The sequence below is a fragment of the Piliocolobus tephrosceles genome, chromosome 3 (genome assembly GCF_002776525.5).
Source record: "Piliocolobus tephrosceles isolate RC106 chromosome 3, ASM277652v3, whole genome shotgun sequence".
Lineage (NCBI taxonomy): Eukaryota > Metazoa > Chordata > Mammalia > Primates > Cercopithecidae > Piliocolobus > Piliocolobus tephrosceles.
The window spans coordinates 56,836,237-56,863,933 of NC_045436.1; positions in this window are offsets into that span (position 1 = coordinate 56,836,237).

Genomic DNA, 27,697 nt, shown 5'->3' on the forward strand with positions numbered 1-27,697 from the left:
GACACTCTCCTGCCTCAGTCTCCCGAGTAGCTTGTGATGCATTTTGTATCAAGCACATGCAGAATCAGAGACCACAAACAAGTTATACAGGCAAACTCCCATGCTGACCACCATTATTTCATTTAAACCCCTCCTTCAGCTTACACTTACTTTATGACAATATGCAGGAATCTATGTAACCAGCTGATGGAGAAGAAAAAGTCCACACTTTGCCTATAGGTGGGTAGGCGCCCACCACCATGCCCAGTTAATTTTTTTTTGTATTTTTAGTAGAGAGGAAATTTCACCTTGTTAGCCAGGATGGTCTTGATCTCGTGACCTCGTGATCCACCCGCCTCAGCCTCCCAAAGTATTAGGATTGCAGGCGTGAGCCACCATGCCCGGCCAAAGTCCTTGATTTTCAAGATTTAGTGATAATTGCGATATAATTCTAGTTACCATGTGATTGTGAAAACTGAGGACTTTCCATGCAAACTGAGGACTTACTGTATCAATAGTAGCAAAATGTTAACAAAATATTTTAACATGTAGATTTAGTCATTGGGTGTAAGGCAATTATTTTATAATTATTTCCATTTTTCTCTGTTTATAAAAATTCAAAATAAATACAAAAGTTTAATTTATTTCACTGTCTATATTCGTATAAAATCTAAAACATTACCCCTGTGATACACACACACACACACACAGAGACACACACACAGACACACACACACCAGACACTTACGTGAAAAGAGAAAAAAATTTAATAGATATTAGCAAAAGCATAATTATTATTACAGACTCAGTAGGAGTATTTCTAAAACTTCACAAAATTGCTATTAGAATAGTTTGCATTAATGAATAGAAATAATTTGAATTAATTAGAATTATATAAAAATCTGACTTTTCAGAAAAGTACTATCTTAGGGAGTTATTTCCATGTCAAGAGGTATCTATGAGTCCGTTTGAAATGTGTCACTGTCAATTAGAGTGGTATCATCATGATCATTAAACCATGGAATCAAAGACAAAAATTTAGAAATCATGTTGATGATAGTATGTGTGAAATTCTTATCCTAATATAATATTTTACCTAAATAAATTCATTTATCCTAAATAAAATCATTTTATAATTTCTTATTGTGATTCTCTTTTTTATATCCCAACATAAACACATACACATATTTATGTGTGAAAAAAATCGTTACAGAAGTTCTTTTTTTTTTTTTTTAATTTTACGCATTTTATTTTTTAATTTCCATAAGTCCTGTTTGGTTGTTTTTCTTTTCAATATGCTAGATTAATTTCATAGTTTTTTACAGCAGAAGATATTTTTAAACCTGTTGAAGTAGTGCTATAGATGTTTTTTTTTTTTTTGTATTTTTTTTTTTTTTATTATACTTTAAGTTCTAGGGTACATGTGCATAACGTGCAGGTTTGTTACATATGTATATATGTGCCATGTTGGTGTGCTGCACCCAACAACTCGTCAGCACCCATCAATTCATCATTTATATCAGGTATAACTCCCCAGTGCAATCCCTCCCCCCTCCCCCTCCCCATGATAGGCCCCATTGTGTGATGTTCCCCTTCCCGAGTCCAAGTGAGCTCATTGTTCAGTTCCCACCTATGACTGAGAACATGCGGTGTTTGGTTTTCTCTTCTTGTGATAGTTTGCTAAGAATGATGGTTTCCAGCTGCATCCATGTCCCTACAAAGGATGCAAACTCATCCTTTTTTATGGCTGCATAGTATTCCATGGTGTATATGTGCCACATTTTCTTAATCCAGTCTGTCACTGATGGACATTTGGGTTGATTCCAAGTCTTTGCTATTGTGAATAGTGCTGCAATAAACATACGTGTGCATGTGTCTTTGTAGTCGCATAATTTATAATCCTTTGGGTATATACCCAGTAGTGGGATGGCTGGGTCATATGGTACATCTAGTTCTAGATCCTTGAGGAATTGCCATACTCTTTTCCATAATGGTTGAACTAGTTTACAATCCCACCAAGAGTGTAAAAGTGTTCCTATTTCTCCACATCCTCTCCAACACCTGTTGTTTCCTGATTTTTTAATGATTGCCATTCTAACTGATGTGAGATGGTATCTCATTGTGGTTTTGATTTGCATTTCTCTGATGGTGAGTGATGATGAGCATTTTTTCATGTGTCTGTTGGCTGTATGAATGTCTTCTTTTGAGAAATGTCTGTTCATATTCTTTCCCCACTTTTTGATGGGATTGTTTGTTTTTTTCTTGTATATTTGTTTGAGTTCTTTGTAGATTCTGGAAATTAGCCCTCTGTCAGATGAGTAGATTGCAAAAATTTTCTCCCATTCTGTAGGTTGCCTGTTCACTCTGATGGTAGTTTCTTTTACTGTGCAGAAGCTCTTTAGTTTAATTAGATCCCACTTGTCAATTTTGTTTTTGTTGTGGTTGCTTTTGGTGTTTTAGACATGAAGTCCTTGCCCATGCCTATGTCCTGAATGGTACTACCTAGATTTTCTTCTAGGGATTTTATGGTAATAGGTCTAACATTTAAGTCTCTAATCCATCTTGAATTAATTTTCGTATAAGGAGTAAGGAAAGGATCCAGTTTCAGCTTTCTACTTATGGCTAGCCAATTTTCCCAGCACCATTTATTAAATAGGGAATCCTTTCCCCATTTCTTGTTTTTGTCAGGTTTGTCAAAGATCAGATGGTTGTAGATGTGTGGCATTATTTCTGAGGACTCCGTTCTGTTCCATTGGTCTATACCTCTGTTTTGGTACCAGTACCATGCTCTTTTGGTTACTGTAGCCTTGTAGTATAGTTTGAAGTCAGGTAGCGTGACGCCTCCGGCTTTGTCCTTTTGACTTAGGATTGTCTTGGCAATGCGGGCTCTTTTTTGGTTCCATATGAACTTTAAAGCAGTTTTTTCCAATTCGGTGAAGAAACTCATTGGTAGCTTGATGGGGATGGCATTGAATCTATAAATAACCTTGGGCAGTATGGCCATTTTCACGATATTGATTCTTCCTATCCATGAGCATGGTATGTTCTTCCATTTGTTTGTGTCCTCTTTGATTTCACTGAGCAGTGGTTTGTAGTTCTCCTTGAAGAGGTCCTTTACATCCCTTGTAAGTTGGATTCCTAGGTATTTTATTCTCTTTGAAGCAATTGTGAATGGAAGTTCATTCCTGATTTGGCTCTCTGCTTGTCTGTTACCGGTGTATAAGAATGCTTGTGATTTTTGCACATTAATTTTGTATCCTGAGACTTTGCTGAAGTTGCTTATCAGCTTAAGATTTTGGGCTGAGACAATGGGGTTTTCTAAATATACAATCATGTCATCTGCAAACAGGGACAATTTGACTTCTTCTTTTCCTAACTGAATACCCTTGATTTCTTTCTCTTGCCTGATTGCCCTAGCCAGAACTTCCAACACTATGTTGAATAGGAGTGGTGAGAGAGGGCATCCCTGTCTTGTGCCAGTTTTCAAAGGGAATTTTTCCAGTTTTTGCCCATTCAGTATGATATTAGCTGTGGGTTTGTCATAAATAGCTCTTATTATTTTGAGGTACGTTCCATCAATACCGAATTTGTTGAGCGTTTTTAGCATGAAGGGCTGTTGAATTTTGTCAAAAGCCTTTTCTGCATCTATTGAGATAATCATGTGGTTCTTGTCTTTGGTTCTGTTTATATGCTGGATTACGTTTTTTGATTTGCGAATGTTGAACCAGCCTTGCATCCCAGGGATGAAGCCCACTTGATCATGGTGGATAAGCTTTTTGATGTGCTGCTGAATCCAGTTTGCCAGTATTTTATTGAGGATTTTTGCATCGATGTTCATCAGGGAGATTGGTCTAAAATTCTCTTTTTTTGTTGTGTCTCTGCCAGGCTTTGGTATCAGGATGATGTTGGCCTCATAAAATGAGTTAGGGAGGATTCCTTCTTTTTCTATTGATTGGAATAGTTTCAGAAGGAATGGTACCAGCTCCTCCTTGTACCTCTGGTAGAATTCAGCTGTGAATCCATCTGGTCCTGGGCTTTATTTGGTGGGTAGGCTATTAATTGTTGCCTCAATTTCAGAGGCTGCTATTGGTCTATTCAGGGATTCAACTTCTTCCTGGTTTAGTCTTGGGAGAGTGTACGTGTCCAGGAAATTATCCATTTCTTCTAGATTTTCTAGTTGATTTGCGTTGAGGTGTTTATAGTATTCTCTGATGGTAGTTTGTATTTCTGTGGAGTCGGTGGTGATATCTCCTTTATCATTTTTTATTGTGTCTATTTGATTCCTCTCTCTTTTCTTCTTTATTAGCCTTGCTAGCGGTCTGTCAATTTTGTTGATCTTTTCAAAAAACCAACTCCTGGATTCATTGATTTTTTGGAGGGTTTTTTGTGTCTCTATCTCCTTCAGTTCTGCTCTGATCTTAGTTATTTCTTGCCTTCTGCTAGCTTTTGAATGTGTTTGCTCTTGCCTCTCTAGTTCGTTTAATTGTGATGTTAGAGTGTCAATTTTAGATCTTTCCTGCTTTCTCTTGTGGGCACTTAGTGCTATAAATTTCCCTTTACACACTGCTTTAAATGTGTCCCAGAGATTCTGGTATGTTGTATCTTTGTTCTCATTGGTTTCAAAGAACATCTTTATTTCTGCTTTCATTTCGTTATGTACCCAGTAGTCATTGAGGAGCAGGTTGTTCAGTTTCCATGTAGTTGAGCGGTTTTGATTGAGTTTCTTAGTCCTGAGTTCTAGTTTGATTGCACTGTGGTCAGAGAGACAGTTTGTTATAATTTCTGTTCTTTTACATTTGCTGAGGAGTGCTTTACTTCCAATTATGTGGTCAATTTTGGAATAAGTGTGATGTGGTGCTGAGAAGAATGTATATTCTGTTGACTTGGGGTGGAGAGTTCTATAGATGTCTATTAGGTCCGCTTGGTGCAGAGATGAGTTCAATTCCTGGATATCCTTGTTAACTTTCTGTCTCGTTGATCTGTCTAATGTTGACAGTGGAGTGTTGAAGTCTCCCATTATTATTGTATGGGAGTCTAAGTCTCTTTGTAAGTCTCTAAGGACTTGCTTTATGAATCTGGGTGCTCCTGTATTAGGTGCATATATATTTAGGATAGTTAGCTCTTCCTGTTGGATTGATCCCTTTACCATTATGTAATGGCCTTCTTTGTCTCTTTTGATCTTTGATGGTTTAAAGTCTGTTTTATCAGAGACTAGGATTGCAACCCCTGCTTTTTTTTGTTCTCCATTTGCTTGGTAGATCTTCCTCCATCCCTTTATTTTGAGCCTATGTATGTCTCTGCATGTGAGATGGGTCTCCTGAAGACAGCAGACTGATGGGTCTTGACTCTTTATCCAGTTTGCCAGTCTGTGTCTTTTAATTGGAGCATTTAGTCCATTTACATTTAAGGTTAATATTGTTATGTGTGAACTTGATCCTGCCATTATGATATTAACTGGTTATTTTGCTCATTAGTTGATGCAGTTTCTTCCTAGCCTCGATGGTCTTTACATTTTGGCATGTTTTTGCAATGGCTGGTACCTGTTGTTCCTTTCCATGTTTAGGGCTTCCTTCAGGGTCTCTTGTAAGGCAGGCCTGGTGGTGACAAAATCTCTAAGCATTTGCTTATCTGTAAAGAATTTTATTTCTCCTTCACTGATGAAACTTAGTTTGGCTGGATATGAAATTCTGGGTTTAAAATTCTTTTCTTTAAGAACGTTGAATATTGGCCCCCACTCTCTTCTGGCTTGTAGAGTTTCTGCCGAGAGATCTGCTGTCAGTCTGATGGGCTTCCCTTTGTGGGTAACCCGACCTTTCTCTCTGGCTGCCCTTAAGATTTTTTCCTTCATTTCAACTTTGGTGAATCTGGCAATTATGTGTCTTGGAGTTGCTCTTCTGGAGGAGTATCTTTGTGGCGTTCTCTGTATTTCCTGAATTTGAATGTTGGCCTGCCCTGCTAGGTTGGGGAAGTTCTCCTGGATGATATCCTGTAGAGTGTTTTCCAATTTGGTTCCATTTTCCCCCTCACTTTCAGGCACCCCAATCAGATGTAGATTTGGTCTTTTTACATAATCCCATACTTCTTGCAGGCTTTGTTCATTTCTTTTTCTTCTTTTTTCTTTTGGTTTCTCTTCTCGCTTCATTTCATTCATTTGATCCTCCATTGCTGATACTCTTTCTTCCAGTTGATCTAGTCGGTTACTGAAGCTTGTGCATTTGTCACGTATTTCTCGTGTCATGGTTTTCATCTCTGTCATTTCGTTTATGACCTTCTCTGCATTAATTAGTCTAGTTGTCAATTCTTCCACTCTTTTTTCAAGATTTTTAGTTTCTTTGCGCTGGGTACGTAATTCCTCCTTTAGCTCTTAGAGGTTTGATGGACTGAAGCCTTCTTCTCTCATCTCATCAAAAGCATTCTCTGACCAGCTTTGATTCATTGCTGGCGATGGGCTGTGCTCCTTTGCAGGAGGAGATGCGCTCTTATTTTTTGAATTTCCAGCTTTTCTGCCCTGCTTTTTCCCCATCTTTGTGGTTTTATCTGTCTCTGGTCTTTGATGATGGTGACGTACTGATGGGGTTTTGGTATAGGTGTCCTTCATGTTTGATAGTTTTCCTTCTGACAGTCAGGACCCTCAGCTATAGGTCTGTTGGAGATTGCTTGAGGTCCACTCCAGACCCTGTTTGCCTGGGTATCAGCAGCAGAGGTTGCAGAAGACAGAATATTGCTGAACAGCGAGTGCACCTGTCTGATTCTTGCTTTGGAAGCTTCCTCTCAGGGGTGTACTCCACCCTGTGAGGTGTGGGGTGTCAGACTGCCCCTAGTGGGGGATGTCTCCCAGTTAGGCTACTCAGGGGTCAAGGACCCACTTGGCTCTCTTCAAAGCTGTCAGACAGAGTGGTTCGCGTTTGCACAGGCTTCTGTTCCTTTAGCTGAGCCCTGTCCCCAAAGGTGCAGTCTACAGAGACAGGCAGGTTTCCTTGAGCTGCTGTGAGCTCCACCCAGTTCCAGCTTCCCAGCGGCTTTATTTACCTACTTAAGCCTCAGCGATGGCGGGCGCCCCTCCCCCAGCCTCGCTGCTGCCTTGCAGTTAGATTGCCGCAGACTGCTGTGTTAGCAAGGAGGGAGGCTCTGTGGGCGTGGGACCCTCCCGGCCAGGTGTGGGATATATTCCCCGGTGTGCCGGTGTTATAGCGCAGTATTGGGGTGGGAGTTACCCGATTTTCCAGGTGTTGTGTGTCTCAGTTCCCCTGGCTAGGAAAAGGGACTCCCTTCCCCCTCGTGCTTCCCAGGTGAGGCGATGCCTCACCCTGCTTCAGCTCTCCCTGGTCAGGCTGCAGCAGCTGACCCGCACGGATTGTCCGGCACTCCCGAGTGAGATGACCCCAGTACCTCAGTTGAAAATGCAGAAATCACCGGTCTTCTGTGTCACTCGCGCTGGGAGTTGGAGACTGGAGCTGTTCCTATTCGCCATCTTGCTCCGCCCCACAGAAGTTCTTAAAAAATGAACTAGAACCGTAGGACTTTCATTGCTGAAGATAATGAAACCGAGAGCACGTATACAGTGGTCATGACTAAACATGTCAGACACTGATAAAAAGTTAATTATGTGCTTGAAAACATCAACAGGTAAAATTGTTTTATCTCAGCTTGGTCTGACTAAATATGGAACTATCTAAAAAAATGAAGGAGGAGGAAGTGAAACTGAAATTTAGTCAGAGAATGTTCATGTAGCAGGTTATGTTTTCTGGGATGCAGATTCTGAGATAGAGTTTAGTTTGCAGAATAAATAGTTAGGATTGCCCTTGAGATCAACAACTATTGAGTGGGGCTGGAGGCAGTAGGAAGTAGATTTGGGCCAAGGAAGTGTTGCGCTGTCATGCAGGCCCATAACATGGACAAATCCATTATGATCCACAGCCTTGGAAAAACTCATTATTAGCCATGAAGTAACAACCACTATTCAGAACTGACCTTAAGATTAGCTTGAGATGGGCTGGTGTTTAGACGCATACATATATCAGTTAATGGAAGTGAGTTGTCCCAGGGAATGAGTATGATTTTGGGCAAGGCATCTCTGCAGCTGAGGCAATCCTGCGAATGACAGTTAAAGGTTAAATGGAGGCACATCTCAGATGCCATCATTTACAGCTCTTGAATGTACTTTATGTACACTCTAAATCTTCTCTATATTTCTAGTGGATTCTCTGCTTGGAGGAATCTTATGAGAGGAAGATTAATGGATTAAAATTCCCGAGCTTCTTCTGTAGCTGGCTACATTAATCATTTCTCTCCTCTATTATCCATTTAAATTCTTCCTTCTCCTTGGCTGTTAGCTTCGTTGGTCTCAATGGCTTACCATGTAGTATGACCTAGATTTTAATTCCTAGGATCTGAGCCCATTGTCACCATACCTTACTCAGGCCAGAATTACTGCACCTGTCCATTTAGTTTCAAAATACAGCAGAAGTTGACCATAGGTACCCAAATGAAACACTTCTGTTTAATAAATATTCGTTCTTGAACCCAGGCTTGACAGCAGCCCTGATACCTACTAATGATCATGGCTATTTATCTCAGGATGTCAATTATCTTAACTTTTCTTCCCCGGTAATCATTTGACACAAGTATCCCATAGTGAAAAGTGTCAATCTTACTATGTAATTAATGGAATTCTTCCTGGATTCTCTGGATCTGGTGGGGAAGTATTGATATTTAGGAAACTAAGACTTCTAAACATCTCACACCTAGAATTCTATTTCTGTGTAGCTTTTTTAGAATAAAGGTAAACAGGCCCACTCCTGCTTCAACTTTTTGGTGTCCAGACCCATGTTAGATGCCCATGTTCTAAATCTCCCTAAGTAGCAGTTTATTGTGATCAAATAAAAATCCCATAAGAAGGACAGAACAATGGTTTTGTTGCTGGCAGGTTGGCCATTGATAGCAGTAGGAGTTACATGTACTTTGGTAAGTCAGAACCCATGTTTCTGGAACCATTCTGAGCCTCTATTTTGGCTGGGCACTGGGATAGTAAATGAGAATCTGGCCACTGTCAACTGGTTGAGTCACTTTATCTACCTGGTTTATTGAGTATGTTTTTCATGATAGAGGCTTACTGGTGGACTTTAATAATGTGACATAAAAATCTTCTCATTGTTCCCACTCTCATACATTAATTCACTAAACTGGAGTTTTCTGTGAATTATCTGCTCTTCCTTCTTTTTTAAATTCTTGTCTCCTAACCAAGGAACTAAGCCATTTCCAATATCTACAAGTAGGTATAAATTCTAACCTTGAGCTGTGTATCTTTTTATACAAAGTGGATGACTTGGTGCTCTGCACACAAATGAAATTTTCTGTTGCCAGTGCCTTTCAAGGTTACTACTGAGTAAATATGTAGAGAATTTCCATTCTTTTTTTTAACTTATATGCACACACATAGATATTCTACCCACTTATAGGCAATGTGTGGACTTTTTCCCTTCCATCAACTGGCCACATAGGTTCCTGCATACTGTCATAAAGTAAGTGAAAGCTGAGGGAGGGAGGCAAATGAAATAATGGTGGTCAACATGGGAGTCTGCCTGTATAACTTGTTTGTGGTCTCTGATTCTGCATGTGCTTGATCCAGAATGCATCACTTCTTTTTAATGATGGATTGTTGCTTAAGTCACCTCTCTTTATGACTGATGGATCTGACTTAACTCAGTCCATGATGGGCAGTTGTAGCCATATGGTCAGTTAGTGCTGATAATTAGGTGCTCCATGCCTACCATGGCCCAAAAGAAAAACAGAAATTAGTTTTGAGGTATAGAATTTCCTGCTGATGGCATAACCTTATTCTGGAGTGCTAAGCATCTATATTATAATTCTACCATTATCAGAATTTCTAAAAATTATCTGCTATGGACTGAATGTTTGTGTCAAAACCAAATGCACATCCTGCATGTGTTCCCTATAAATTAAAATTAAAAATTAAAAAAAAAAAACAAATGTTAAAACCCTAATTCTTAATGCAAGTGTAAATGTAGAGGAAGCCATTGGAAATTAACTAGGTCATGAAAGTGAAGCCCGATGATGGGATCAGTATCTTTGAAGGAATACCAAAGAGAGTTTGCTTTCTCCCTTTCTATGCTCTTTGTCATACAATAAGAACATGACTGTCTGCAATCCAGGAAGTAGGCATACGTGAGATATCAAATATACTGCCACCTTTACCTTGGACTTCCCAGTCTCAAGAACTGTGAGAAATAGTGTTTGTTGTTTATGTCATCTAGCCTATGATATTTTTCTTATTGCAGCCCAAACTAGCTAAGACAGTATCCCTTTCAACCAATGATACCTCTAATACTAAATGGCCTGCCGGGTCATGAGGCCCAAGGGACAAAATTTCTGTAACCACTGTCTGAATGTGACTCAGAGCCCTCTTATGTCCTTGACTGCACCCAAAAGAGGTAGCATTTCATGTCACTTGTTATATACAAAGAGGTTCCCTGTGCACTGATTACCATTTGGGTCCATGACATCTTGAGCTGCTATGTCTATTATTTGTACAAGTCCAATGAGACAGAACACTTATACTACAAGTTCAGAGAAGCAACTTTATTACTCACAGATAGGCACCAACCAATAATAAAGTCTAATATTCATGGTGAGCCATTCCCTCAAAACTCAGAACAGCTGTCCAAGGCAGATGAATCTCATGCACTGCATCTGAAAGACTGAGAAACACCTCACCCTAGCTTTTGGATCCTGGAGGGAACATGACACGCTGGACTAAAGCATTGTAGGACATCCTGTTCTACATGGGACAGGAATAGAGCAGGGGCTGTCCTGGCCAGTTCCTTCTTCTCTCAGAATGTTTCATTCCCAGCACATTGTAGAGTTATTCTTAAGAACTACAAGCAAGAAAGAGTAGAGGACTGACCCAGCCCAAGGCCAGTGGATTTGCCTTGTAGTATATTTTTCAGAGAAAGAATTCCAGGATTAAAATATACTACCTCTACAACTCAAAGGGGCCAACCAAGTGTTTCACTTTCTTCTTCAGGGTGGAACGTGCAAGATGCAATAACTTGTCTTTTATTTGAATGGGGTTTCTAAGTATGCCTTTGATCATTAGACTCCCAAGAATTATACTCATGTGACAGGCCTCTGAAATTTCACAGGGTTTATCTTCTAGTTTTTGAAACACAAGTTTATCAAGGTCTCCAATATGTTAGTCACTTCTTTTCCATCTGGTCTGTTTTGTGATATAATTCATATAGTGGATTAATGTAATCATCAATGAGATGTTGAGAAGACCCAGATTTATTTGGAATAATGAATGACAGAAAAAAACAACAGCTAATAAATCTTGGGGAAAATCTTTTGTTATCCACTTAGGTGGTACTGTTTCTGAGGTTCTTTTCTGATAAAAATGGAAAGGTAATTGTAAAATCAATGATCATATCCCATGGACCATGTCAATTTGTTCTAGCATTGATGCCATAGCTTGTATGCTTCTGTAGTAGGGTTTACTACTGGGTTCTGTTTTTTAGTCTGCTGTCATTCTCCATAAACAACCTAGTTTTTGCTGATACCAGATTAGTGTTTTAAATGGAGATATGGTGGGCACTGTCAGCATTACCTTGCTTAGTTTTTAAAGAGTAGCTCAACTATCCACCATCTACTCCCTACCAGGGCAAAATATTGTTTTGGATTTTGAAACTATTCTAGATTGATTAATTTTAGGGACTTTCACTTATTCTTCTCTATTATATCTTACCCCACTAAACAAGATCATAATATGATGGTCTTGCCAGCTACCGAGTACATCTCCACCTAATATTTATTTAGAGACCAGAAAAATAACCATTGATAACCCATGACCAATAGGTCCACTGCTCTATTGGTCTTCCTGTGATCTGCTTGGCCAGGACTCCGTTTTTCATTTGACTGAACATTTTCCAATTACAATAGATGATGTATAATAATGCTTTGGTCCTCTGAGTATCAATGTGAACTTGGACCCTGTATCCAACTGCTTTTGAAGTATTTGGGCATTTCCATTTATTCACTACACAATTAACCAAATAAATTCCTATATGTCCTTTCGAGAAGAACTGAGCAAATCATGCACACTTATTATGATGTTGCAGCATTCTTCAGCCTCCTCATCATATACCTGTGATTTCTTTTGATGGTGTTAAATTAAGTATTACCCTATATTCCTGACCACTTAATTTGCTCCTAGGACGCTATGTTCTTTAAACCATTTCACAGCTGTCTTAATCAGTCTCCTTCCTTTTACATTAACAGTATTTTGCATCCATTTTATTTCTGATTTAGCACTGCCACATGCACTCTATTTTGTGGAGCCTATCACCTCTCCTGCTAAAAGAGAACATACTTCTTCAATGATCTCTTTGACAATCAATTCCATGGTAATCTGGAGAGTTACCACTGACCTTCCTGGTAATGTGGGTGACACACTCATCTGAACATTTCTTATGTCCTTGTTAACTTATGTATGCTCCGATTATTTTTATAAAGCATAAACATCTGGTGATACTTCCAGCCAAATATATAAATATATAAATATTAGCATGATCACTTCTTTGAGCCATTTAATCACTTATTCTATTGTGTAACTGGCAATTTTGGCACTTACACCTCACTCATGAAACCATTGCCATCATCTTCGGAGCCATTCTAGTAGCATGTTTACACCATCTCCTGGGGTAATTGAGAGGATGTTAAATCCAGCATTCTAAGAGAGTGCTCACAATCCCTATAGACTTCCTCATCCAAGTTTATGTTCCTTATGAGCTAGCACTTTCAGAATTCAACTCCACATGTTCACCCCCAGCTCTTGCTTGTACCTACTGGCTATGAATTGCAGGCAACTTTGGGTATAGTTACTTTCTTCTGGTATCAGGTTCAGAACATCCTCAGCTTATTTAGTTTATGATTTAAGCTTGGTTGTGGACACAGTAGCAGAGAGGGAGCTAGGACAGATATTGAGTGTTGAAATAGGTGGTCATGAAGAAGCAAAGTCTCTACATAAAACAAATGAGAGAAGATTAGTATGTAAGGAAAATTTGGCTACTTTTGTAATCTAGGGAAGTTTAGGAAAATCTGAGGATTCAAGATTTTATGACACACCAACTCAGATATTCCTATCTGTGTGTCAGAATTAAATTCTTCCCCAAATCTGATTCTGGCTTTGGCATCATCAACCAGCTTTGGCACTCTGCCAATTAAGTCGTTAATCTGGTTTTCATGTTGCCGCTGCCTTCCCACAAAGAGCTGACACTTTTCTGTATGTCACAAAGGAGACCTTCTGTCTTTTGCACCTATCTTTCAATTTGCAATTATTCTTCCTCTCTCAACTTCTAGTTACAGTTCTCTAGAATATCAGTGGAGTTAGTGATAGCAACTGAATTTCATATTTTTATAGTTACTATATTCCCCAGAATTCTCAAACACCTAATATAACACATTAGCTAATATAATCTTTTCCATAGATAAAGCATCCTAATTCACTGCTTGTTAAACAACAACAACAAAAAAAGTAGTAATTGGACCACCACCAGGGATTAGGTCCTAATTACTAGCTGGGAGATGAATGCTCCTCCTTTAACTTTTTGCCTTAATTTCTACTTTCTTGGCCCTCATCTGCCACTAACTAACACAGACTTGCTGCCACTGAAAGCCAGCTCATTTTAGATAGAGTTTAGCATACTGGTTATTAATTAAGGAATCCCTTCCTTGGAATCAATATCCAGGGAAAAGAGAGAAAGGAAGCAGCCTGAACAGAGGGAGCAGGTCCAATGGCAGAACTGTCAAACACCTGGGAAGTTATGGAACTAGACTTGTTCTTCAGTATTGTTTCAATATGAGTTGAAATGGTCAAGAATTGATTAGCTTTTGGATGCAGGTTGCCCTGGGAAGGAGCATGGCTTTGAACAGGTGACTCTCTTCAACCCACAGCAATTTTTCTTCAGAGACAATTTGTGGAAGGAAGCTGAAGATGCCTACAGCAACAGATGTAAATCCTCCATTGAAGGTGGATTTGGGTGGCACATCACAAAATTCACCACAGATTAAGGGTAGGCTGAACATTTAACCTCTATGAAATGCAAGTGGAAATATGAAAGAAGGGAGGTGTTTCATTATTAAAATGTTGTATAATTGTAAAAGTGATTTAAAGAATCCATGTAGGAATAATTCTGTGAGTATATTAAATAAATACTGTCATCATCTTCATTTCCTAGTATAGTGAAAAAGAAGAGGAAATAGAGCAGAAACTCAATTGAAAGGTCATTTCTTCCACTTTTTAGATATTTAGTCTTAAGGAAATCCCTTAAACTTATCTGAGAATAATTTTCCTTTCCTGTAAAAAGTCAAGGAGTATCGCTACATTGTTGTTTTGAATGTTCTGTGTGGCTCTGAAAGTATCTAGAAAAGAGCCTATGATCCTGTTATTTAATATTTTTGAAAAAATTATCAATATTTTCAACTCAGTATAGCATTAAAATATATAAATAGAAAATATATATAACATAAAATAATTACATGTAATTTTATTACTTTCAAAAGTACATACTATAATTCTATGAATTGAGCAGTGTGTAGACCTCCCACAAAAAAGAAAACATAAGCATAAAAGCATAAAAACGATGATTATGTTAGCATGTGCAAACACTAGTGGAAGTTTTGGCATAATGTTCTCATTATATGGAAAGTAAATATTTGAAAATAAATACTTTTATATACTTCAAATGTTCCTTCTTTTATATTTCTAATTCACTCTGCACTTTTTCCAGGATAAATTGATTTTAATTACTGATCTTAATAGCTGTATTTCTCCGAGACTTCATGCTAAATTCCATTCTAGTGATCTCTCGTGTTCATATTGTATCACCAAAGTTTTGGTCCTAATGCGTAAGAGTTTAATAAATTAATATTGAGTGAGAAGTGAAATAATAAATAAATAAGATAATTTATTAAAAAGTAATAATTATAATATAACATAATACAAAATACCTCCTAAATAACTACCCCAGGCAATTAAGGAAATACAGATAATGGGGGTCCAGGAAGGCAATGCTAATGATAAACAAGTCATTGTTGTCTTATATATTTTTTTTTACCACTCAAAGATCAGCAATGACCAAGAGACAAAATGATTCTGTATAACTCTTTGTCCTCACAATCTTTCTTTCTAGTTATTGATTGATAATAAATATTTCTTGAAGGAATAGATGAACCGATAAATTAGTAAACTGTGTCTGAAACTAAGACTAATGTGTAAGAACTCAAATAGAACTTGAGAAGGCAACTGCAATGACTAGATATTGCCAGAGGAGGGAAGCAAAGGGTAACAGAGTAGCTGGCTGATTGAGCAAAAGGTACCCCTCAGAAAGCCTTCAGAAAAGGACAGTTGCTGCAGTGGCAAGTTGTGGTCAACAATTAGAAAAGTAGTTTATGTGACAGAAATTGTGTCTGAGTCAAGAAAGAAGTTACTCCCAAGAGCCAAGTCAAGCCATTAGTCAAGACTAGAGGGCAATATGTAAAACTGAAAGAGTAAAGCCAAAATATGACACACTGAGAAAAAGCCATGCACCAGGCTATTAAACAGGGAATAACAAAGCCTCAGAAACGTAGTCAGTTGGAAAATATCTTCTGACAATTTTTGTGTTGCTCTGTGAGTCTTTTAAATCTCTTTGTCTGGTTTGGGAACTGAAATATCTGCTTCTTAAAGTGACACGGCCTTATCTTGGGAATTATCATTTAAAGTGCATAGTTTAATTTTCAAGTTTTTAAATATTGAGGAAAGCAAAGATTAAGAGCACTCCTTGATTAGAGATTCAAGAAACTATGTATAAAAAGTGGAATAGGTGAATGTTAGCCATCAAAAACCAATGATCAAGTTTTACATTACAAATCTAGAGAGACATAGTCTCTCTCTGTCTGTTTTATTTATTCTTTAGTTTTTATTCATACCTAATAATTGAACAGATTTATAGGGTACGTGTGATATTTTGATACTAGCATATGATGTATAATCTCTCTAGATTTATAATGCTCAACCAGCCAGCTGCTCTATTACTCTAGATTTCACCTAACGTTTCTTATCTCTTTTGGTTGTTCTCGAACTGAATAAATATATTTCAATATTTTCTTCAGGTTCACTAACAATGGAAAAAGAAAAAAAAAGATATAGGCTTGATTTTTTTTTCAGTATAGACTTGTTCTATAACCTGGTTGTGTTTCTCAATTTAAGTATATGGCATTCTGACTTCATTTCTTGGCTTTTTACTCAAAATATTTTTGTTTATGGAGTCCTGCTGTAAACTTTAAAATTCAGTTTAGCTTTACTATAAATGCATTCAGTGTGACTGGATTTATGCATGAATTAGGAAAATGATTCAGATTTATAATGCTGCTTTTTCCCCCAGCTCAAATGAAGTGTTTTTAGTGGAGAGCCACAGCCAAAATTATTCCTGACATTGCATCTCATTTCCCTGGATCTCAGATACCAAAACAAATACAGATTACACCTTAAATTCATCACTTCACTGTGAATTTTGATTTAAACTTTGCTATATTCAAAATTCCTAAATTACGATCCCAGCACTGTTAATGATTGCTGTCTTCCTGGATAAGTCACATAGTCTCTCTATCTCTGTTTTATTTATTCTTTAGTTTTCTATTCATACCTAATAATTGAACAAATTTATAGGGTACATGTGATATTTTGATACTAGTATATGATGTATAATGATCAAATCCAGGTAATTGGGATATTCATCACATCAAATATATATCACGCCTTTGTGTTGGAAAAAATCCTTATCTTCTCTTCTAGCTATTTTGAAATATGTATTAAATTTTGTGAACGATAGTCTACCTATTGTGCTACCAAACACTCAGTCTTATCTCCTCTATCTAATTGTGTTTTTGTATCCATTAACCAACTGTTCCTTATCCCCTTCTTACTATAGTTCCTAACCTCTAGTAGCTACTATTGTGTTTACTAACTTTATGAGATCATTTTTTTTCAGCTCCCACATATGAGTGAAGACACATGATATTTGCCTTTCTGTGTCTGGCTTATTTCATTTCACATAATTTTCTCCAATTCTATCCATATTGTTGCAAATGGCAGGATTTCATTCTTTTCATGACTGAATAATATTGTTTTGTGTATATACTTTTTCTTTATGCATTCAACCATTGATAACCACTTAAACTGATTCCATACCTTGGGTATTAGGAAGAATGCTGCAGTACTTTCAATTTGTATGTTTACACTAGGCCAGAAGTTTTTTTTAATGGGGGGTTCAGTTGGAGAGCCTGAAATGAGGTCTCTGTTTGGACATAAGTTATTTTGACCTTTTCACTTTTATCTGTTTAGTTATATGTGAGTTGGGAATGTCTCACAGAGGGGTAAAAGGGGTTTGTGAGTGCTACAAATAGCATTTTTCTTTTTTTGCACAAAGACAATGTTACACATTCAAATGTACTCCCCACCAAAAAGATGTGAAGTCCTAATTTTCAGTACCCATGAATGCAAATTTATTTAGGAATGGGGTCATTACAAATGTAATTAATTTGGATAAGGTAATACTAAAGTAAGGTGAACCCTAATCCTATGACTGGTTTCTTTAGAAGAAGACAATGCCATATCAACACAGAGACACACAAGAAGAAAGCCACATGATGGAAGAGGCAGATATTGGAATGGTGCAGCTGCAAGCGAACAAATGCCAAGAATTAATGGCCACCATCAGAAGCTAGGAAGAGGCTAAAAACAATTTAACCCAGAATCTCAGAGTCAGCATGACACTGCTAATTCACTGGTTTCAGATATCTAGCCTCTGAAACTAACAGAGAATGTATTTCTATTGTTTTAAGTCACTCAATTTGTGGTACTTTGTTACAGCAGTCCTAGGAAACTAATAGAGCAAAGACAATGTTAAGTTATTTGTGAAAAGAAACAAAGACACTGATGAAAATGTTAAAATGCACACCGTGACCAGAGATTCAAGAAACCATGCAAAACTGAGAGGTTAGTTTCAGTAAGCACATAGCCTCAAAATACAGCCTTTTCCTGTAAACTTGGTTGGGTTGCTCAATTTAGGTAGTATCCTGACTTAATTTTCTATTTTAAGTTTATTTTTAAAAGTCTAATATAGGAAGAAGGAATTGTATTAGTCAGGGTTCTCTAGAGGGACAGAACTAATAGGATAGTTGTATATAAAAAGGGGAGTTTATTAAGGAGTATTAACTCACATGATCACAAGGTCCCACAGTAGGCAGTCTGTAAGCTGAAGAGAAAGGAAGCCAGTCTGAGTCATAAAGCTGAAGAACTTGGAGTGCGATGTTAGAGGGCAGGAAGCATCCAGCATGGGAGAAAGATGTAGGCTGGGAGACTAAGCCAGTCTAGACTTTTCAAGTTTTTCTGCCTGCTTTATATCGTGGCTGGGCTGCCAGCAGATTAGATGTTGCCCACCCAGATTAAGGGTGGGTCTACCCTTCCCAGCCCACTGAATCAAACATTAATTTCCTGTGGCAACACCCTCACAGACATACCCAGGATCAATTCTTTGTATCCTTCAATCCAATCAAGTTGACACTCAATATTAACCATCAAAGGGGTTATATGATTATTCTAGTTAGGATGCAAGTTAAAGCAATACTAAAAAGTATTACATGCACAGTTTCAATTCATCATTTACAAACATGTTTAAAACTTGACTTAAATAGTTCTGCTTCCAATAATGGCTAAGTAGCTGATACCAGACCAACTCTTTAGAAAGAATATGTAATATCTTTGGAAATTATCTTTAAAAAATCAGAATGATCAAACTTAGGCAGATATTTAAGGCTTATATACGCATTGGTTAAGTTCCACAATTTACAAGGGTTCTGCTTGAGGACACAGTCAAGCAACACATTTTGTCTTGTGGCAAAGCAACAATTTATTTCTTCAGTGTATAGTCTTGTTAACTGGATGAACCAGAGGACAGAGTTTGAATTCCTGACACCCATAAGAAACTGAAGGAGTGATATTCAAGAAAGAAGAGTCACAGAGAAGAGTAGTACCATATACTGTGTATAAACTCAATTCATACCTCTGGCAGACCCATTGACCATGCACATGTGAAGCAGATGCCAAAAAGACCAACTCAGGCTAAAATAATTGAAGCTAGAATTCAGATGCTGCTCACAGGAGAGAATACAGATCTTCCAGTTTGAGTTCAGCTCTTTAGTGGGGGGAAAAAGAAATAATCTTTGGAAAAATAAAACAATTCAGAGCCTCCACTATGTATATTCCACAATGTCCAGGTTATACTACAAAATTGCTCATATATAAATAAATAAGAAATGACCCAAACTAAAAAAAAAAAAAAAAAAAAAGAATCAGTAGAGAAAAAGCTGAAGTTATCTCAAAAAATGAAATTAACAGGATTTTAAAAGTATTATTATTACTATACACTAGAATACAAAGAAAAAATAGGCTCATAATGAATGTAAAGATAGGAAATATGAGTGGATAAATAAAAAGTATATTAAAGCTAAAATTTTAAATCTGAAAAATGAAATATCTGGCCTTAAAATAATCACTATATGGGCTTAACAGCATATTGAAAATTATCAAAGAAACAGTATATATACAAATAGATCATTAGAAAATATCCAATTCTACAAAAGGGGGAGAAAATAGATTTAACAAAATACATATAACCTAAGAAACCTGTGGACTAATCCAAAAGTTGTAATACACATTTAAATGGTATCTAGAAAAAGAGGAGAACAAATGGCTGCAGAAATAAAGCCTCAAGAAATATAAAATGCATTTTCAGAAATGTAGTGAAAGACATGAATTTTTAAATTCAAGCTCATTCAGTTTGAAACAAAATTAAAAACAAACAAATGTTTTAATAAAAGCATACCTATATCATAAATTGCTGAAAACTAAAAATAATGTCCTAAGATAAATATAACAAAAATTATATCAAAAAAATTCAAATATCCACTGACTTTTCACTAGAAACAGTTGAAAACTAGATGACATTGAAATACTCTTGTGTTAGTCTATTTGCGTTGCTATAAAGAAATACCTGAGACAAGTTAATTTATAAAGAAAAAAAGGCTTATTTTGACTATTGGCTCTCCAGGCCATACAGGAAGCTTAGTGTCAACATCTGCTTCTGATCAGGGCTCAGGAAGCTTACAATCATAGTGGAAGGCAAAGGGTGAGCAGGCATGTTCCAAAGCAAAAGAGAAAGCAAGATAGAGGATGCAAGAAAGAGATGGAGGAGGTGCCACATTCCCGTAAGCAATCAGATCTTGTCTGAACTCAGAGGGAGATTTCACTCATTACCTTAAAAGAAGGGTGTATTAGTCTGTTTTGAAACTGCTATGGAGAAATACCCAAGACTGTATAGTTTATAAAGAAAAGAAGTTTAATTGACTCACAGTTTTGCATGGCTAGGGAGTGGGTTCAGGAAACTTACAATCATGTCAAAAGGCACATCTTCAGAAGGCAGCAGGAGAGAGAATGAGTGCCAAGTGAAGGGGGAAGCCCCTTATAAAACTATTAGATCTTGTGAAAACTTACTCACTATTACAAGAAAAGCATTGGGAAACTACCCTTATGATTCAATTATATACAACTGGTCCCACCCTTGACACATGGGGATTATTACAATTAAAGATGATATTTGGGTCGGGACATAGAGCCAAACCGTATCATTCCACCCCTGACCCCTCAAAATATCATGTCCTCCTATTTCAAAACACAATCATGGCATTCCAACAGTCCCCAATACTTACCTCGAACGTTAACCCAAAAGTCCAAGTTCAAATTCTCATCTGAGACAAAGCAAGTCCCTTCTGCCTATGAGCCAGTAAAATCAAACACAAATGAGTTAATTCCTAGATACAATGGGGGTACAGGCATTGGGTAAATACATCCATTCCAAATGGAAGAAATTAGTCAAAACAAAGGGGTTACAGCCTCCATGCAAATCTGAAATCCAATAAGGTGGTCATTAAACCTTAAAGTTCCAAAATCATCTTCTTTGACTCTATGTCACACATCCAGGTTACACTGATGCAAGAGGTGGGCTCCCCTGGTGTTGGGCAGCTTCACCCCTGTGACTTTGCAGGATACAGTTTTCCTCTGGGCTGCTTTCATGGGCTGCCATTGAGTGTCTGTGGCTCTTCCTGGCACACGGTGCAAGCCGTTGAAGGATCTACCTTTCTAGAGTCTGGAGGATGATGTCCCTCTTCTCATACCTTCACTAGGCAGTGCCCCAGTGGGAAATCTGTGTGGGGGCTCTATCCCCACACTTCCCTTCTGCACTGTACAAGCAGTGGTTTTCCATGAGGGTTCCACCTCTGCAGCAAAATTCTGCCTGGACATCCAGGCATTTCCATACATCCTCTATCCTCTGTAATCCAGGCAGAGGTTCCTCAACCTCAATTCTTTTTTTTTTTTTTTTTTTTTTAATTACTATACTTTCAGTTCTAGTACACAGGTGCACAACGTACAGGTTTGTTACTTAGATAAGTGTGTGCCATGTTGGTCTGTTGCACCCATTGACTTGTCATTTACATTAGGTATTTATCCTAATGCTATCCCTCCCATAGCCCTCCACCCCCGACAGTCCCCAGTGTGTGATGTTCCCCACCCTGGGTCCATGTGCTCTCATTGTTCAATTCTCACCTATGAGTGAGAACATGTGGTATTTGGTTTTCTGTCCTTGTGATAGTTTGCTGAGAATTATTGTTTCCAGCTTCATCCATGTCCCTGCAAAGGACATGAACTCATCCATTTTCTTAACCTAGTCTATCATTGATGGACATTCGGGTTGGTTCCAAGTCTTTGCTATTGTGAATAGTGCCACAATAAACATAGGTGTGCGTGCGTCTTTATAGTAGCATGATTTATAATCCTTTGGGTATATACCCAGTATTGGGATATCACTGGGTCAAATGATACTTCTAGTTCTAGATCATTGAGGAATTACCACACTGTCTTCCACAATGGTTGAACTAATTTACATTCCTACCAACAGTATAAAAGCATTCTTATTTCTCCACATCCTCTCCAGCATCTGTTGTTTCCTGACTTTTTAGTGATTACCATTCTAACTGGTGTGAGATGGTATCTCATTGTGGTTTTGATTTGTATTTCTCTGATGATCAGTGATGATGAGCATTTTTTCATGTGTCTGTTGGCTGCATAAATGTCTTCTTTTGAGAAGTGTCTGTTCATATCCCTTGCCCACTTTTCGATGGGGTTGTTTTTTCTTGTAAATTTGTTTATATTCTTTGTAGATTCTAGATATTAGCCCTTTGTCAGATAGGTAGATTGCTAAAATTTTCTCCCATTCTGTAGGTTGCCTGTTCACTCTGATGGTAGTTTCTTTTGCTGTGCAGAAGCTCTTTAGTTTAATTCAATCCCACTTGTCTATTTTGGCTTTTGTTGTCATTGCTTTTTGTGTTTTAGTCATGAAGTTTTTGGCCATGCCTATGTCCTGAATGGCATTGCCTAGGTTTTCTTCTAGGGTTTTTTATGATTTTAAGTCTTACATTTAAGTCCTTAATCCATCTTGAATTAATTTTTCTATAAGGTGTAAGAAAGAGAACCAGTTTCAGCTTTCTACATATGGCTAGCCAGTTTTCCCAGCACCATTTATTAAATAGGGAATCTTTTCCCCATTTCTTGTTTTGGTCAGGTTTGTCAAAGATCAGATGGTTGTAGATGTGTAGTGTTATTTCTGACGCCTCTGTTCTGTTCCATTGGTGTGTGTGTATGCATATATATACACACATACACACATACATACATATATATATATATATATATATATGTTTTGGTTCCAGTACCATGCTGTTTTGGTTATTGTAGCCTTGTAGTATAGCTTGAAGTCAGGTAGCGTGATGCCTTCAGCTTTATTCTTTTTGCTTAGGATTGTCTTGGCTATGTGGGCTCTTTTTTGGTTCCATATGAACTTTAAAGTAGTTTTTCTCTAATTCTGTGAAGAAAGTCATTGGTAGCTTGATGGGGATGACATTGAATCTATAGATTACCTTGGCCAATATGGCCATTTTCACAATATTGATTCTTCCTATCCATGAGCATGGAATATTCTTTTATTTGTTCTTGTCCTCTTTTATTTTGTTGAGCAGTGGTTTGTAGTTCTTCCACCAGATACCCTAAATCATCTCTCTCAAATTCAAACTTCCACAGATATCTAGAGCAGGGGAATAATGTCACCAGTCTCTTCACTAAAGCATAACAAATGTCACCTTTGTTCTAGTTCCAAACAAATTTCTCATCTACATCTGTGACCACATCAACCTGAAATGTATTGTCCATCTGATTATTAGCATTTTGGTCAAAGCTATTCAACAAGTCCCTAGGAAGTTCCATGCTTTCTCATATCTTCCTGTCTTCTGAGCCCTCCAAGTCTCTAGGAAGTTCCAAATTTTCCCACATTTTCCTGTCTTTTTCTGAGCTCTCTAAACTGTTCCAATCTCTGCCTGTTACCCAGTTCCAAAGTCATTTCCACATTTTCAAGTATCTTTATAGCAGAACCCACTCTCTGCATTACCAATTTAGTTCATTCTCACACTGCTATAAAAAAATACCCAAGACTGGGTAATTTATAAAGAAGAAGTTAATTGACTAACAGTTCCACATGGCTTTGGAGGCCTCAGGAAACTTACGATTCTGATAGAAGTCACCTCTTCACAGGGTGGCAAGAGAGAGAATGAGTGCCAAGTGAAGGGGGAATCGCCTTATAAGACAATCAGATCTTGTGAGAACTCACTCACTATCATGAGAACACCATGAGGGAAACCATCCCATGATTCAATTATTTCCATCTAGTCCTACCTTTGACACGTGGGTATGATTACTATTCAAAGTGAAATTTGGGTGGGAGCACAGTACGAAACCATATCAGAGGGATTTATGAGGAGTCGCTGCCATGATTTGAATACCTCTAACATTGGGATTCCATTTCAACATGAGATTTGGAGGGGACAAACACCCAAACTATATCAACTGTCAGTGAAATTCTTTCAAAAGGAAACTTCCAGAATGGTGGAATAAAAATCTCAGTGGATCATTTCATTGGCAACATAACAAATTAATTAATAAAAATTATAAAGAAAATAATTTTTCATTTGTGAAATTTTACTTATATTCATTTAAGAAAATCTTTTGTCTTGGCACAAAGTACAGTGAGAGTCTATAGAATTTGAACTATAACTCATATTCTGCCCCTTCCCAAGTCATTTCACCCCTGGTTCTGTGTTATGAATCTCTACCATGGCATTTTACCCCCAAGGAAGTGTGGCAAAAAAGACAATGACTTGCTCTATCCAACTCATAGTCTTGGACTGTGGTTTCACATAAAAATGGACAGGATATTAACATTTCTTCTGTCTCCTAGTCCTGTCCTGCAGAAGCTTCATACCATCTGAGCACTTCTGACAGCACTGGTGTCACTTTTCCCATCCAGCCTCCAATCATAAAATTGAAATTGTACTCCAGGAATGCAGACCAAGAATACTGGGCCCCAAGTGCCCCTTTCCCAGATTGCTTATAAATATAATTTCCATGATAGGAGAGCCAAGCTGAAAAGACAAGAATCTACTTCCCTCCACCAGTGCTCACTTGTAATATGAAGTAGTTTTCTGGAAAATCTCATCCTCTGACACACCAGTTCTGTTGCACTTGTGAAGGAATTATGCATGTAGGGAAGGCGGGTCCTAACGACGAAGACTTCCGAAGATCTGACTGAGGAAACTGACTATATTTGGTACCAAACATGAGAAATTTAATGTCTGAGGACATTTTCAAAAACAATGAAAATCTTGGTGGAGAGCAGTTAATAGGAGTTTTGTAGTTCCATGGAGATCATATTCAACCATGAACCAGGAAGATGATGAACATGTGCTAGACTGTGTAATAATAATGAGTAGGAACCCAGGAGCAATCAGGACATAACCTGGACAGATTTAAAAGTATTTATGCAGTCAAACATAGACATGTCAACACAAGGCAGAGCCTTCACTGGTTTAAAGACAACCCCAGAGTCAACACTACTGAATAATAAGCTACTTGGATCTATAGGCAACTCCTAGAATGCCATGCTTGTACATAAATTCATACTTAGCCCTGCAGGAATGCCCATGGCTGTATCTTCTCAGTACTGACTGAAGAGAAAAAATTAGAAGCTACTGTCCCTGGATGAAAATGGGGCAAACACAAAAGCTTATTGAATTGTGACAATAGGCTCCAAGCAATTCACATATCCAATGGAAAAAGGTAAACATCTACTGATTACGAAAGCTTAAGCACAACCTTTGACCACTATGTGACTTATATTGACATGTAAGTGACCCCTAGATAACTAAACTAAATGTAATAATTACAAACAAGGGAACTAAATCTGAGCGAAAACGTTAGAGGCTGAAAACAGGTGAAATAGACTTTGGAAAAATAATTTATTCAAATGATGACATTTTAAAACTGACCAAAAGACACCACACCAACACCAGGAAAAACAGTAAGAAACCACGGAGAGATGAATGAAAAGTCAGTACCCAGATTTTCAACAGTGTACATATTTAAAACGTCCAGTTTTCAACAACAAAAATTTATGATGCATGTAGAAAAATGTACAAGCGAGACTCACAAATGAGGAAAATAATCAGGCAATGCTAATTACTGTTGAAGATACACAGATGGTGGAATTAGCACAGACTTCACAGCAGTTATTATAAATATGTTCAAAGAATTAATGAAAACCATATTTAAAGAAATGAAGATATAATGACAATGGATTATAAAAGAGAGACTATCGATAAAGAAATCAAAATTGCAAAAAAGAATCAAATAAAATATGAAGACGAAAAGTAAAAATATGAAAATAGAGTCACAGTGAAATATTTGAGAAAGAAAAAGAAACAATTAGTGAATTTAAAAATAGATCAATGTAGATTATGCAAAATCTTAACATTTTCAACATTTTATGAAAAAATTAATCCTTAAATTAAGAAGCTCAATAAACTCAAATTGGATAAACCAAAAGAAATATATACTTAAACATATCCTAATCAAAAGATTAAGCTAAAGAGAGACAGAAAATCTCCAAAATACTAAGGGTAAAATAATTCATGACATACAAGAGAAACTCCAATAAAATTAACAGCTGCCTACTCATAGGAAACAATGGAGATGAGAAGGTAATGTAACAACAGAAGCAAAGTGCTAAGTAAAACAAAGCAAAACAACACAAAAACTGTTGATCAACAAGTTTGTATCTAATAAAACTGTTTCAAAATGAAGGCAAAATCAATGAATTCCCAGAAAAACAAATTGGTACAATTTATTGCTAGCAGACCTGCCTCACAAGAAAAATAAAGAACATTTTTAAGCTGAAGGCAAATGATATCATAGATTAATCTGAATATACATTTAAAAAAGTGTTGGTAAAAACAAAGAGGTAATTTAAAAAGACAGTCTACTTGTATTTTTTTCTCTTTTCCTAAATAATTTTAAAAAGCAATTGAATAAACAATATATTTAAGGGTATTTTTGTACTGTAACATATAGACATATAAGACATAATGTGGCCTGGCGCGGTGGCTCAAGCCTGTAATCCCAGCACTTTGGGAGGCCGAGACGGGTGGATCACGATGTCAGGAGATCGAGATCATCCTGGCTAACATGGTGAAACCCCGTCTCTACTAAAAAAATACAAAAAACTAGCCGGGCGAGGTGGCGGGCTCCTGTAGTCCCAGCTACTTGGGAGGCTGAGGCAGGAGAATGGCGTGAATCTGGGAGGCGGAGCTTGCAGTGAGCTGAGATCCGGCCACTGCACTCCAGCCTGGGCGACAGAGCGAGACTTCGTCTCAATAAAAAAATAAATAAATAAAAAAAGACATAATGTATTTAGATTATATGTTATATATCCTGAAACATGCAAATATAATATATTTGACAATAACAGCATAATAAAGGTGGGTGGGAACAAAGCTATAATGGAATAAGCAAATAAGTTACCAGATGGTAGTTTAAATTCATAGGAAGAGTACAAGTGAAAGTCAACAAAAATGTTAATACAATAAACTATATTTTCTCTACTCTTTTTTCAACTTCTTTAAAAGAAATAAAATGAAAAAAGTAATATTTATTATAATTTATTACTGGGTTTGCAAAATATATATATACTTAGCAAGTATGGTAATAATAGAGCAATGCAGGGCAAATGGAGCTATAAGGAAGTGAAGTTTCTATATTTCACTAAAATTAGTTCAGTGTTAATTAATTAAATCAGCAGAAGTATATTCTAATAAGTTAAGATGTATAATATAAGCTTTAATGCATTATAACTCAAAATTAAAAAGGGAAACCAAATTTCATACTTAATTATTACCACTTTATTCAAAAAGAGGCAAAGTTATTCAAAATAAAGAAGAATAAGAGGAATATTATTCAAAAGAAGGAAACATTGTTTTGAATAAAGAAAAATGAGAGGAAGAAAATTCCAGAAAAATAATAAGAAGGAGAAAGAAGGAGGAGAAGACGGAGGAGAAGAAGGAAGAGAAGGAAGAGGAGGAGGAGGAGAAGAAGAAGGAACAAGAAGAAAAGAAGAAGAAGAAGAAGAAGAAGAAGAAGAAGAAGAAGAAGAAGAAGAAGAAGAAG